The following is a 15744-nucleotide window of genomic DNA, read 5'->3' as shown; positions in this document are numbered from 1 at the left end:
AAAGTCAGATTTGTTAGAACATGCTCTCAGCTCTAATTGACTGAATGTATTTGAAAAGTGGGCTTATTAACACATGAATACTACTGTGTTATATCGGCTATACTTTAAGAATTTGCTGAGGGCCAATTATAAATGGACAATGGGCCGCATTTGGCCCCCGGGCCGTAGTTTGGACAACCCTGGTCTAGAGTATATGAATACTGTAATGTCCTTTATAAAAATAGTGGATAATTATGCAATTCCGCCTAGAGATCAGAAATCATGTAAGACAGCTAAAGATATTCTGAAGGAGTGGCTCATGATATATGTTGTTCCAAAGACTCTTTCGGGCAGGAGCTTTACACCTGGTATTTCTTTGCAACAGAGTGAATGTGTGTAGAGCACAGGGCATCTACATACATCTATGTATAATAATAAAAGGATAAACACAATAGATAATAATAATTTAAACAATGACAGTTTAGTAGAGCATGAGTTAGAGTGAAAGTGACACACTGCATGAAATGGCCTGCCCATTGATATCTATACAAAATTTGAAGTGAAATTAAAGGCACCCCTTTTGGAAATGTTTATTGAATATATTCAAAATTGAATACTTCCTCCCACCCTGAGAGGGGCGCTGATCACACTTCTGCCAAAACCTGGGAAATCAAATGACAAGTGCGAAAATATGCGCCCTATCAGCCTCCTAAACTCAGACTTGAAGATACTTTGTAAGATCTTGGCAAGAAGACTGGAAGGCCTGCTGCCGGAAATTATAAAAGAGGATCAAAATGGGTTCATGGTTGGCCATCAGGGATTTCACAATGTGAGACGGGTTTTGAACATTCTACATGACCAAAGGGGGGCGCCGTATACAGCTCTCTTGGCATTAGATGCTGAAAAAGCTTTTGACAGGGTGGAATTGTCCTATTTGTTTGAACTTCTTGACCGCTTTGGCTTTGGGGAGAATTTTTTTAATTGGGTAAAACTTTTATACAACGACCCGTATGCAGAAATAATTACCAATAATATCATATCAAAGCCGATAAGGATCGGTAGGGGCTGTAGACAAGGTTGTCCTCTATCCCCTCTTCTTTTCTTAATCGCAATTGAACCATTTGCTATTGCTGTGAGAGAGCACACAATGATTTCAGGCATACATGTGAGAGGGTTTGACCATCGAATAGCTCTTTACGCTGATGACGTGATTCTCTTCCTTAGAAATCTGGAGAATTCTATACCGGCTCTTATGGATCTGATTAAAGGGTTCAACCATATATCGGGTTACAAAGTAAATAATTCAAAATCCTCCATCATGCTCCTTAACTCGGAGGAAAGGTCTAACCCACCCAAACATGCTGGCCATTTTAGAACAGTAAATACTTTCACTTACTTGGGTATTCAGATTGTTCCCAAATTGGAAGATATTGTGAACTCTAACTATAATCCGACTACAGCGTCTATTTCCAAATCAGTTGATAGATGGTCAAACCTTCCGATCTCTCTAATGGGTAGAATTAATATACTCAAGATGAATGTTCTCCCCAAGCTGTTATATTTGTTTCAAAACATCCCCCTGCCACCCCCACCAGATTGTTTTCCTACAGTAGAATGAAGAAAATGTTTAGTAATTTTATATGGAATAACAGACGCCCCAGGCTCCGTTTATCTCTCTTGTACTTGCCTTATGATAGAGGAGGATTACAGTTCCCTAACATGTTGTGGTACTACTGGGCAGCTCAGCTGAGAACATTGATGTTTTACTACACAGAGGAGAGGCCTCCGGTGTGGAGGGAGGTTGAGTCTTGCTCCTTAAAGCTCCCACTTCCCACTTATCTATATTCTGACAACCCTAAAAATCTTAAAAAAACTACACCTAACCCTATAGTTAAAAATATGATTGGTGTCTGGCAGGAAGTAAAAAAATATATGAATGAACCTTGTTCTCTCTCCTGGTTCAGCCTGATCTGGGGAAATACTCTTTTTGCGCCAGGGAATGCCGATAGAGGTTTTAGACTATGGACTGAAAAGGGGGTGGGACAGTTAAAAGACATGTTTGGAAGTGATAATGGGAAGTTTTTATCATTTGAGGAACTTGTCAGTAAATACGATATCCCTCGTAAACATTTTTTTAAATATTTGCAACTCAGGAGCTTTGTAGGAGCGAACCAGGATCGACTCATGCTGGCCCCTCCTCTGTCCATATTGGAGAAAGTTTTAATTAAAAACCCCTTTTGGAAGGGCATCATATCTGAATTCTATGATCTCCTGCTGGCGTTCTTCTCAGAATCCTCGAACTCTAGACTCAATGCCTGGAAAAATTACTTACAGGAAAATCTAACATTGGAACAGTGGAGCACAGCTTGCACGGCCCAAACATAGACGGGTAATACGCGTCTAAAGCTTCTGCAATACAAGTGACTAATGAGAGTGTATATTACACCAGAAAAACTGAATACATTTAACGCTAATATCCCAGACACGTGCACCAGATGTGGGGAAGGAAAAGGCACACTGTTCCATTGTCTATGGTTATGTCCAAGAATAAAGGAATTCTGGGAAGAGGTTAGGGTAACAGTACAGAATATTTTAGTGATCAGCTTAAAGCTGGAACCAAAAATGTTCCTACTTGGCCTATATCCGGATGGACATAACATACAACGTTATAAACAAGTTTTTATGTGTTTATTACAAGCAAAAAGAATGATTGCCTTAACATGGAAAAAGTTGGGCAAACCTAGTATTGCACAGTGGTTTAGGGAACTTTCTTTATGTCTGCCTTTAGAAAAAATCACTTACTTGTTTGTCTTCTCAAAGACAAACAAGAACTGTTCCAGAAGGTCTGGGGACGTTTTATAGAGTATACCAAGAACAACGACCTATCTCAATTTCTGAACGAACCTGGGGCAGGATAATGCGATAATGCTATAATATGCTATAATATGTTAAAATGTAAATGACTGTGATATCCTCTGTAGAAATACGGTCCTATTGCTGGAAAACTGGATGGTTGCCGATGTATTAGAGTGCCCTTGTGGTATGTACCAATTTAATTTAGTGTTGTTATTTTTCTTTAATGTAAAGTGAAGTAGTTGTCCTGTCTATATATGTATTGCTTTTGGCTCTATTATTTCGTCCTATGTATGTGATTTTTTGTAAGCTGAAAATCAATAAACATATTGATAAAAAAAAAGGAAAGTGGCACACAACACTGAGTTCCACTACAGTGCATTTTTCTGTTACTTCAGTTGTAGTATAAGATAGAGAAAAAACTAAAGAAAACACAGAATCAGTTTGTATTCCCTTGTTTTGTCATTCCAAACAAAACGATATTCAAAAGCAGCAAATCCTTGCATTAATAAAGCTTTACATTGGATTGACTCATTGATAAAAGCATTGACGATTTCACCTTTACATCTGGTAAACAAATCGGATAAAATCACTGGTTTTTCATTGTAAAGCTGACAATATTCATTTATGTGTGCGTGGGTCGAATTTTTATTCAATTCTATTGTCATTTTTAGGCTTTTTCCTGTATAAGATTGCATCATAATGAACTTCCAGAATGTGCTTAGGTAGACTGGTCTTAATGCCTCATGGAAGCATTTCCTTCTGGCTTTTATGCGTTTTGCACTATCCAATCACAATGTAATCACCTAGGAAATGTTAATGACATTTGCTATACAGCATAAAGGGGTCAAAGAGATAACACTTATTGCTGACAATATTGAGGAGCAAAACCTCCCCAAGATTTCCACTCAGGTTTGAGACTGCAGAGAGAAAATACCTTACTTTAAGAATCATTTTCGTGCAGGTTTGGTTTATTTTATTGTACACTAAAATACACTAATACAGGGTCTAACTACTGAAACCCAGCTTGATTGATAATACCAGCACTGGTATTATGAGATGTACAGCCTAAGGGTCAGCTTTAAATCTCTGATATAAGTGTATTTATGGAACATCTGTGAAAACCCTGGTCAATGCGTCCCACAGCTGTGTTTAAACTGTTGATAGTGTAACTTTAATCAAGTGTTAATGCCTCATTGTGGAATATGCAAGCGTGTATAATGATCAAATACAAAACATGTTTCACTACTGTAAAGCCAAGTTGTTCTTATGAATTCCCATTAAATACTGTATACAACTGGGGGACACAATACTGTAATTAAAAACACATTATTGTACTAAGGTTTATGATAGGATAACAGCCTCTCTATTGTTGGTGTTTATGTGCAGATCAGCACAAATCCCCTTTTAAATAAACGTATTTTCCAACAAATCACACCACTGTGCCCCCACAGCTATTTTCCATGTATGGAAGGCTTAACTCAGTGACTCTGTCTGTGCTGTTTTGGATCTTTCTGCGGGGTCAAACATCTTGGGGAAATAAACACGACACGCCATGAAATTAGACTGTTGTTCGAAAAGGCCGAGGTATACTTACACTGAACAAAAATATAAACGCAACACTTTTGTTTTTACTCCGATTTTTCATGAGATGAACTCAAAGATCTAAAACATTTTCTATATACACAAAATAACCATTTCTCTCAAATATTGTTCACAAATCTGAACAAATCTGTGATAGTGAGCACTTCTCCTTTGCCGAGATAATCCATCCCACCTCACAGGTGTGGCATATCAAGATGCTGATTAGACAGCATGATTATTGCACAGGTGTGCCTTAGGCTGGCCACAATAAAAGGCCACTCTGAAACGTGCATTTTTGCTTTATTGGGGGGGGTCTGGGGGGGTCCGAAAACCAGGCAGTATCTGGTGTGAGAGGTAGGGGTAGGGTTAGGTTGGGGAAGAGCGCAGGGCTATGGAGGAGCAAAAACAAAAGTGTTGCGTTTATATTTTTGTTCAGTGTAGATACAAATTTCTTATTAAAGAATTGTTTACACACAAATCTGTGTTGTGTCTGAGTGGACTGCTGCAATATTGAGCAGACAAACAACCCCCCCCCCCACCCCCCTCTCATCTCCTTGGTACACAGCAGGTTTCAGACTGCAGCGATATCCTGCCTTACAATGCTGGATTGGGTTTTGTTTGTGGTGATCGGATGAAGAGGTGAATTCCAAGTATAATTTAATATTAGGGAACAAGAATATTTCCATAGGTGTTGGATTGAAAAATCATCACAATCATAGGGACAATGTCAGTTTGTATATAAACCATAATAGCACTTTTGGGAGAGTTAGATTTTTATTTAAGATAAGTGAAACAAAATTAAGCAATACCGCCGCCTAATTACATTTAGATATTAATGAATGGTTGTAATTGTGTTTTATGGGAAACCATATTTCTGCATTGATTATGTTCTCCTGCAACCTGTTTTTTTACAGCCCATTAAATGCTATGTTTTGTGTCATGTAGTTTGTAAGTATGTGGACTGGAATTATAAAAAAGTAGGTGATCTTTCCCTAACCTTGATCAAGTTGTTGGTCTTAAACCTAACATTGAAAACATTAATCATGATTTAGTAGCTAAAGAGCAGATATTATGGACTATGTTCTGCAATACATGGTTGGTGTAGCAAATTAAACCAACAAATTGAGGGGAAACGATTGAATATATAAAGTAAAATCATTTGGAATTAAGATGTTGTCTTATTTATGTTACATTAATAACACAGTATAAGAAGTGGCTTTACATGGTTACTCGATAGGTATGCACTTAGTGGTAAAAACCTTCTTTTGTTGTGTTTGGAGGACATTTGGATGAGGCTTTCACTGCAGCAGAGAGAAGGTGTGAAGGGCGAGTTTGCGAGGAGCCTTGGAAACTGCCCAAACAGATTGTGTATGCCAGATCAGTTTTTCCAATACATGGGCCCCACCTGGGCAACTAGCCCAGGAAAACTTGTCCAGAACCTGCAAGTTTGTTTTTAAATAAAACTCAAATTCAATCCCAGTGGTCGAAACTAACTAGTACTTTGTTACTTTCCACCATGGTATTACATTGGAGTTGTATTTACCCAAGCACTGCAAGTATGATTTAGAGTTATCCTTACTTTACTTGAGCATTTCATTTTTTTCAACAAGTCAGAGGCAGAAATTGTACTATACTCAACTAGAGGAATTTATATAATTATAAATTCCCAGTTGTTTGTTAATATAAATGTTATAAATATTATTCTGAGATTATAAACATGTTTACTTTTGGTGCCACAAGTATATTTTGCTGGTTAAAACTTTACTTAGGCATTTTTGGTGAAGGATATTTGATTCTATCGGTATATTTGCACTGTAGTATTGGTTATTTTAAGATTGAAGTACTTATTTCTAGCAGTGAAACAATATCAAACCTCCAGTGCAACATGAGAGTAATGCGTGGAGTGCATATTGTCCTAGTTTAACATTGGAATCCAATCACTTAGCCTAGGGCAAGTAACTACTTCATAATTCATGAGAAGCAATGATATATTAAAGTCTCATCTATTCAAGCATTGCAAAATACAGTATTTGTGGCCTTTATTTATATCTCAGTCATGTCATTCTGAGGTCCTTTCATGTCAGGACCGGGAAACATGCCATCATTTCCTAATTACTGTATGTAATAGCAGATGTCAGCCAAAGCATCCGTGGTGCAGACATGTAGACAGCAATCACCGTACGTGGCATCCTTTGAAATAATAACCAACGCTTGTGTGCAGACTTGTCAAATGACACCATGAGATTCGTTAATCGTTAGAACATAAAAGGGAAATTCTCAAAAGTGCATCTGCGTAAACAAACGGCATGATGTGCCGAGGCTCTGGTCTAATATTATATCACATGTGCTGTGCAGTGCGCTTCACTGGGGGCTAAACAACCAATGCTCCCGTTAGCTACAGGATATTGAAATGTCTGTGAGTTACAAGCAAACCTTAGTCACTCCATGCATAATGTAAGTGCAAGGTAGATGTTAGGAAAATATCACTCGTCACCCGGCTTGGTCTTCAATATCAGGATATATGTATTTATTATCCTTGCAAGAATGGAAGTAGTCATCACACACAGGGCTGCGTGGGACAAATAGTGCCCCGAATAGTGTCCTTGACATGCTTATATACAAGAGTGTTACAGTCACAAGATGCAGTATGCCGGTTCAAATCAGTATTCAATGTTTAGTTCAGATTAGCTAAGGCCTGCGTAAGCTATAAACATGACAGTCATATGTCTATCTCCATAGAGGCTGAATCATCATGTTAATCGTTGTCACATAGCTATCATATGCCTGAAACAGTGTGTCCTGACGCTCTTCTAGGTAATCATACTTCCTGTTATACAGCTACGTAGGGCCTTTGTTATCATGTGCTACTCTGATATTAGAAGAGGACATTCAGTATTTTCCCAACAGTAGATAATATATTTGAAGGATTTTCCCTCAATATTTTTGATGGAATTAAAGTTTACTATTGCTGTTATTCCAATCCAATAATTCTTATACAGTACAGGATGGGTTACAATGTATTGTAGTAAATCTAGTTTGCTCCCTTGATTTTGATTGTGTTATTTTGTTCTACGATACAAAGCCATACAATCCCGTTAAATCAGCGGTGCGTGTTTCTACAGATTGTTGTTCTCTCAGTTGCACATTTGTTCACTCTACAGTATATCACCAGGGAAGGACTTGATGTCACACACATAACGGCTATTGGACAGGGCTACTGATAATTCACCCTTATAAACCTCTAATGCGCAGCTCATGCTGTGGTTGACAATCATCTCTGTGTCCACTTCCCCTGCCTGCAGTCAGTCATGCCTGCAGAGATGGAGCAAAGACAATTAACATTTTGTTGGTTGGATCACAGGATTCACCGTGAAAAAAGTCTGCAACTTAGATATGGTAAAACTTGGGGAAAATAGGCAAACACTTGAGCCAAGTAAAAAAGTGTGCACATCACCTTCGGCTAGCGACTTGAAGAGTGGGCAGGCCCAGTGTTGGCGGCCCTCCAGTCATTACAGACACGACACAGGAGTCCGTTGTACATAAAATGCAAACATTACAATTAACAACCGCATTGTGTGGGAGGATGCTGCCAAAATGACAGTAAGTGTTTCAGTGATTTACCCAAATAAATTACAACTGTTCCTTCTGCCCTTTAATGTGTTTGTTCTCAAATATTGTTCACAAGTTGGAAAAATGGGTTTAACACATTTAGGAAACACTTATTCTCAACAGCAGCACTACACTTTCAGAAGTTTGGTGATTGTGGTCCACTCTGAAAGTACATGATGTTCTTGTTTTTATACAAACATTGCATAATGACTTCTACAATATGCAAATGAGCTAATGACATTTGCAATTTTAGCCCATTTTGGAGATAGTGCTACATGGACATTGACTGTCTGCGGTTAAAACAGAATCCCAGTCTTGGAAAGGTAAAGTAAATCTCGACCATCCTCTAGGCACAATCTTCCTGATCTTCCGGCTTCAAAACTACTCCCTTCAGAGCAGTTGTCAATCACAACTATCAATCAAAACTGTCACACTGTCACACTTTATTATAACACCTACAGTTTTAGATGGTTCTTATTTTCAGCTTTGGGAAAGAGAGCAAAAAGATACAAATTTGACCTTTTTCCATCGTTATCATTTTTAACTTGTTATAGGAGTAAAATCAGAGATATTACAGATCATGACCATGTCTAGAAATACATACTGTTCAGTAACAGCTCAAAGTTGTGGATGCATCTGAAAACAAACAGAGGTTTTAATTATATTTGCCATAACAATGCATCTTACAAAGTAATCGGTTCACATATAATTACTTTTTAATTGTTGGCGTGTTGTTTCTTTGTTTACTTAAAATGTCTCAGTTTGCAGTGTATTAGTCTCTGTATTATACAGATGACGTAGAATTAGCTTTGACAACATGTGATGAGTTTCAGTCTTTCCCTGCGGAATAATAAAGGATCCTTAAGCCCTCAAGAGAAAATAAATAATCACCATGTCTTCATATACAATGTAAATGAATTACAATTATGAAGGCAATGATGGAAATAAAATGAAAGTTATTTTTGATCTATTAAAAGCATTCCACATGTGAAAAACGTAAAGGCCTAGCATGTTAAATAAACACATTTTCTTTGTTCTTGCTTTTTCTTACAGGGGTGTCAGACGCCAGTGGCTGTTCACTTAAAATAGATTAATTTGCATGTATTGAAATAGATTTCCAGGGAGATATTCTACATGTTTTTCCTTTTGTGTTTTTTTGATAGCATTTAGTTATTTAATTAATCCTCTGCTGGTTTAAAGAAATAACTATATTTATATTCACTGGAGGTTAAATTATGTGATTTCCAACAGATTGGTCGACTTGCATTCACAATTCAAACTGTAGCTTTACAAACCGCCCTCTGATGTTAATGTCATTGTGAGTCTAATGGAAGGATGCTGAGTAAAATCTGTAATAACGGCATGAGGGTGGGACGTAAATGGAAATCGTGGCTCTCTTATAGCTCGTGTGTGTTTGTGAAACCGAGACATGACCTCTACATCTGTAGGCCTGTTAAGCTCTTGAAGCTGATATCACCTGTCGCTCTGCTGTTTGCCTGTTTGCGCTGTGTACATAAACACAACTGGCTCAAGATCCCGCTGAATTCTGATTACAGCCCTCTTTCATTTCTCTGGGACTTATTTACCACTTCTCCTGACATTGTGTTAACAGGCTGTAGAGAAATAAAGCCGTCTTCCTCCTTCTACTTTTTAATAGCCCCCAATCTCCTCCCGTCTCCCCACTGTTGTCACTTTTGTGTTGACCAATTTAGATAGCCTTCGTTTTGTTTTTATTTCTTGCAGTCATTCTCTTTTGTCTCTCTCAAAGCTGGCAGAAGGATGCCATCGATCTTCATGAGGTTTTGATACACATCGTTTCACCTCCTGCAGTACCTGCTTTATCAGGAGATTGGAGGAGAACGGATGACTGATCAGACTGATATAGCTTCTCTCGCATTTCAGTGAACCCCCCCCACTTCCATTTTCTCATTCCTCTTCAGTCTTCTTTCCTCTCCTCTTACCTCCTACAGGGTAATTGAAATTTGAACAGCTTTAGCCTTGGGTTTGACTCATTTTTGACACTAATGTACTTACGTATTTGTGCTATGCTTGGTAAAGCCACTCGCAGCAGACACATATATTTCATAAAGCTTTGATATTTATTTGCTGAGGTTCACATCTTTCAATTTTAATGTATGTTTAAGCTGTTCAAATGATCCAACATCTCGAGTGAAATGAAATTCAGTGCATCATGTGAATGCTGAACAAACAAACAAACCAAATAAGCAAATTTGCTCAACCTTCAAAAAAGGGAAACAGCCAAGCCCTTGAGCAGGGAATCAAAAGTCCCATCACTTCCCTATAATATTTCACCGGGAAACAGGTCAACTTGATAAAGGAATTTATATGACGATGACTCATTTACTTAAATGACTTATTTCCTTTGTGCAGATGGTATCAGTGAGTTGATATTATAGTGGATAGTGGTACTTGAGAAGAGTAAGATGCAGGGAAAGGTCACATGGCAGGTTAACTTGTCAGGAATCCTAAGCAAGGGGTAACCTTGACTACATGATTGTAAAAAATAAGGATATATGTTGACAAGCAGGCAGTATCTGATGCAAAAACCCTGCCTGACCAACGAGGAAAAATGTACCTTGCCATGCATGTGACTAATCTGATCTATATAGCTGAATACCCCTTACGCTGCTGATGGCTCTGAGATGAAAAGATTCAGTTGTATGACTGATAAACCTCCGCCAAGGCCAGGCAACAAGACATTAAATTACTCTAGGACAAGTCAAGTGTCTCTCCGTCTTTCCTCTCTTAGAGAAAGAGCAGTGTACTGTCTGTCTGTCTCCTTAAATTATTCGCATTATTGCTCCTACATTTCATAATAAAGGGTTGTAACATGTTTCCAGGTAACAATGTGAAATACTGTTGAGACAGTTATACGATGATGAAGGCAACAACATGGAACTTGAAGTTCAATATCATCGTCTAGATTCAATTTCAAGATTCAAGACTCACAGGTTTTATTGTCATATGCACATAAGCTACATTGTAGAAATGGCAATGAAAATCTTATGACCCAAGCTCCTCCAACAATGCAACATACCGGTATATAATAAAACAGCACATGTTGGTTGGCTTTAAAGATCTCCCATCATGCTATTTTTCCTATTTATCAGATATATAAAAATATATATAAAACATATCTATGATGCTCAAAATACCAAACAGATCATGCATTGTAGACATCCCTCATATCCCTCTATTTCAGCCCCATAGAGAATGGCTGATGCCCCATTTACACGAAACGCAAACAAACCGAATTCGATATCAAAAAAGTCTTCCGTTCACACGGATACGGCTCAATAAACGTGTCCCTTCCAAGCAGCAAACTCTGGGGAAGAGCCGGCCCGGGACCATGGATGTATAATAAGAACTGGATACAGCGTGGGAGGCGGGGCCTCATTCATTCCTATGAGAGTTGCTCAATAGCGCATGATGACAAAATGGCCCAACTTTTGAGAGAGCGAAACGTCACAGATTACCCGGCATGCCTGAGAAGTACCCGTATGTGCGCTCATAGCGCATGCGCAACTTTAACCACGCCGCCCAAAAGGCTCGTTCACGTGAATTTGCGTACACGTAACAGCACCGCGCGTTCATGACAGCATGGTACTGGATTTAACGAACGAGAACGGGAACGAGGCGGCAGTTAGCAGCTAGCGGCTAGCTAGTAAATTATGCTAAATCACACATCAATCGTTATGTACTTTTATATTACGCTGACATCAGGATCTAGTGATATCCATGCAACAGAGCTTCATTTAGCGTGATACGTTATCTTTTAAACATTAGAATTTAAAAATACCAAGTTCACATATTCAGTTAATTGTGGAAGTGAGTAAGAGCCCTGTATAATGAGCATATTTGTACATCAGTGACGTGCGGTGAGGTTCATGGCTGGTGAGGCACGGACTCTTTCAGAGTCAGATTTACAAATATTATATTTTGACCTTAATCGAAATGTTCGGTTATTTTCAAAAGCTTTTTTAGTCTGATGCTTCGATTCATTTTAAACAGACTGTTGGATACCCAAAATCTAAATATTGGATTGTTCTTTCTTAGTAAGATCCCATGTTCATTACAATTGTGGTCTTACCTTGACTTGAAGATGAAGTCCATGCTATCCTTCTGGACACCAATCTCTATTACTTTTTTGTAAAAGTCCTCCTTATCTTCCTCTAGTTTCAAAATTCTAGCTTGTTGTTTGCGTCTACCGTCTCTACGTAGAATAACAGTAGCAACAAGAACCTGTGGGCTCATGTGCGCCCCCTTCAGTGCGGCAGAGGTTGTGGCTGCCTCCCCTGGTGCTTTTTTCATTGCATTACATGTCATTTGTTAGACGCTTTTATCCAAAGCGACTTACAGTCACAGCGATTCAGTACTGTGGACAATCCCCACAGGAGCAATTTGGGGTGAATTGTCTTGCCCAGGGACACAACGACATGCTGACTGCAGTGGGGTTTGAACCTGTGACCCCCTGATCCAAACATCACTGAGCCACAGCCTCCCATTGCCGTTGTATGATGAGACCAGCGGGCCTAAATATCATACTGTATATACGTGAAATAAGTTATTTAGAGACTATGGATGGCTAGGACACATGTAATAAAGGGATCTACAAACATTACATTGGTGACATACAGTGAGATGATAACAGGCATGCGCTTAGGGACCGCTTTCCAGCCAGTTTCTGTGGGGTGACGCATTCTGAGGTGAGGCAGATCTCATCTGTGCCTCACCTCACCCCACAGTAGCTGGCTTGAGCGCGCTCACAAAATAAGTGCCCGCGCTACATTAGTGCCCGCGCTCCAGCCAGTTACTGTGGGCTTAAGTGAGGCAGAGCTCGTCCCTTATGGCATTATATTTGTGCCTCTATCCTGAGCACGCAATGAAACATGTTGAGCATAGAAAATGCGATTGAGCGCGCACTTGAACATTTTTTAGCACAGAGAAATATATTTTCTCTCATAAAACTCCTGCTCCGTGCGCAAGCAGACCGCTGCACGCACTCTCTCTCCCCCGCTCGCTCGCTCGACCTCTCCAGTAGTGATGTGTCGGTCGCGAACGAGCCGGCTCAAGAGCCGGCTCTTTTAAGTGAACGACGGGAGCCGGCTCTCGCCCGTGGAGCTGTTTTTTGTTTTTTTTAATGTGCAGATTATCCCGCTTATTACATGGCCACATTCTCAACAAAGTAACGACATGACTCCCAATATTAATTGAAATGCTTCTATGGATTTAGAAAATGATTTTATTGATTTGAAAAATAGTTTTATGTATTGATTTAAATTGACATGCATCCGCTAAGAAAAGTAGTCCGTTGTTACTGTTTGAACTACGTAGCAACGGCAGGAACTGCTTCGATAGTGTTTTTGAGGAGCTTTTTGATTACAGATTTGAAAACATCGTTGCTTGCTTTAAAAGTAGCACAATTAATTATGTCAAACCTTGGAAAGTATCTAGATATCCCTGCCCTAATGCCAAAGTAACTGGCAACTGAATATGTGTCGCCGTTTGATGTCTATGTCTGGACCGCTGCGTAAAAAGGAGGGTTTCTGCCCCATTACTTCTCTTCTTACTTCTATAAGAATAAAACACGGAGGACGGAGATCTCTTTTTCTCCCCCTCTTCTGACAGCCCAGCAGCTGATCTCAGAGCACGCTCCCCTCTCCTGCAGGGGGGCGTGGTCAGCTGCAGCTCACAGAATCAGCCCCTGCAAAAACAGCGCTGGAAAGAGCAACTAGAAAATGCATTTCTTGCAGAAAATGCGTGCGAATGCTGTAAACTGTGAACATTTATGGCTGAATTTAGCTGAAAATGCAGAAAAAGCTGAATATGTTATTAGCTGAATGGTAGCTGCTTTTAGCTAAAAAAATGCAGAAAAAGCTGAATATTTAAAAGAAAAGGTTTAAAAAAGGTATAAACAACAACATGTATAGCCTTGATGTCCTGAAATAGCTGAATAATGTAATAGTTGAATGGGTTATGCAGCTGAAAATAGGCTGAAGGAGTTAAATATCATATGTAAGTAGTAGTGAATGAATTTGTATTAAGATGAGAAAAGAAAGTAAAAAGGCTTGGGAAACTTTTGAACTAACTTGATGGTGAATGATCTGTCGCCATGGCAACGGCATTTGATGACATCCCATAATACTCTTAGATGTGTTGATGGCTGCATTGTTACCAAACCTGTGAAGTTTTGGGCCATTTCGAGTATTTTCACTGAAGTTATGAGAAAACCGTGTTTCATGGTGAGCATTGTGTTGCCATGGCAACGGCATTTGAAGAAATCTCAAAACTGTCACGTAGATGTCTTCACGGCTGGACTGTTAGCACACATGTGAAGATTGAGCACTCTTTGAACATTTGCATAGGAGTTATAGTGACATCATATTTTATGGCGAGGGATGCGTTTTCATGGAAACGGCATATGGTGAGATCTCAGATTTGGCGTAGAGCTGTGGAGGCATGGACCGGTGATATACAAGTGAAGATTGGGGGACGATTGGACCGTGTCCATTGGACTTATAGCGACATCAAGTTGTATGGCGAGGGATGCGTTTCCATGGAAACGGCATATGGTGAGATCTCAGATTTGGCGTAGAGCTCTTGAGGCATGGACCGGTGATATACAAGTGAAGATTGGGGGACGATTGGACAGTGTCGATTTGACTTACAGCCTCATCGTGTTTCATGGCGAGTGGTCTGTCGCCATGGCGATGACATTTGATGACACCCCATACTACGCTTAGATGCATTGATGGCTGCATCGTTATCAAACCTGTGAAGTTCTGGGTTGTTTGGAGTATTTTCACTGAAGCTATGAGAAAACCGTGTTTCAAGGCGAGCATTGTGTTGCCATGGCAACGGCATTTGGAGAAATCTCAAGACTGTCCCGAATCGTCTTCACAGCTGGACTGTTGAAGTCTGCTGCATGGCAGTTGGAGTGATGACATCATCGTGTTCCATTGCACAGGTGTTTATATTTGAACTAACGAGCTCTGTAGAGATCACAGGTTTCCATTGTTCTGAATGAGAGATGAACCTCTTACATGTGAACGTTTTGTGGAAGAACCGTAACAGATATCTGTGAAATTTCAAAACGTGAAGCATGTCAAGGAAGTTGAGTATCTGAAGTGTAATTTTTGTGTAGTTTTGGTTTAATAATGTGGCCTTTTTGGCAGTTTAACTAAAGGTGTGCGGCTGCTACCATGAGGAAATATCTGCCTGAAATTACAATGGGCTTCAATGGAGGAATGTTGAACGTTTTTGTCACTTAATGCCCTCAAGAGGCATTTTCTTTAATATTTTTTCTTATTTTTTCTTTATTTTACAAGCTAGGAGAGGTTTTCCTACGTTTTCCATGAAAAAATATGTCTGAGGAGTGTAGGGTTTGGGAAGTATGGCAAGTTTAAAACATTTTTGGGGGAGAATTTTGAGCTGTCCTGCACTCTGTTTTGAGATCAAAGCACTCTAGAGTTAATGAGCTGCTCCATCCACTCTAATGTAAAAATCTTAAAAAGGCCTCTCTACCAAGCTCCAAACTAAATTCAATATCTCAAAAAGTTGAAAAGATATCAAAATTATTTTATACAAGTTTTATAGCTGAAGGTATTGTGATCATTTGAAAGTTGGAATGAAGTGTCTGGCTGAAATTATGTGGAAGGAGATGCATTTGGCGCAAAGTGTAGGAAAAGTGGATTTGAA

The sequence above is a fragment of the Gymnodraco acuticeps genome, unplaced genomic scaffold (assembly GCF_902827175.1).
Source record: "Gymnodraco acuticeps unplaced genomic scaffold, fGymAcu1.1, whole genome shotgun sequence".
Taxonomy (NCBI): Eukaryota; Metazoa; Chordata; class Actinopteri; order Perciformes; family Bathydraconidae; genus Gymnodraco; species Gymnodraco acuticeps.
The sequence above is the reverse complement of the archived record's forward strand: the minus strand, read 5'-3'. Positions refer to the sequence as shown.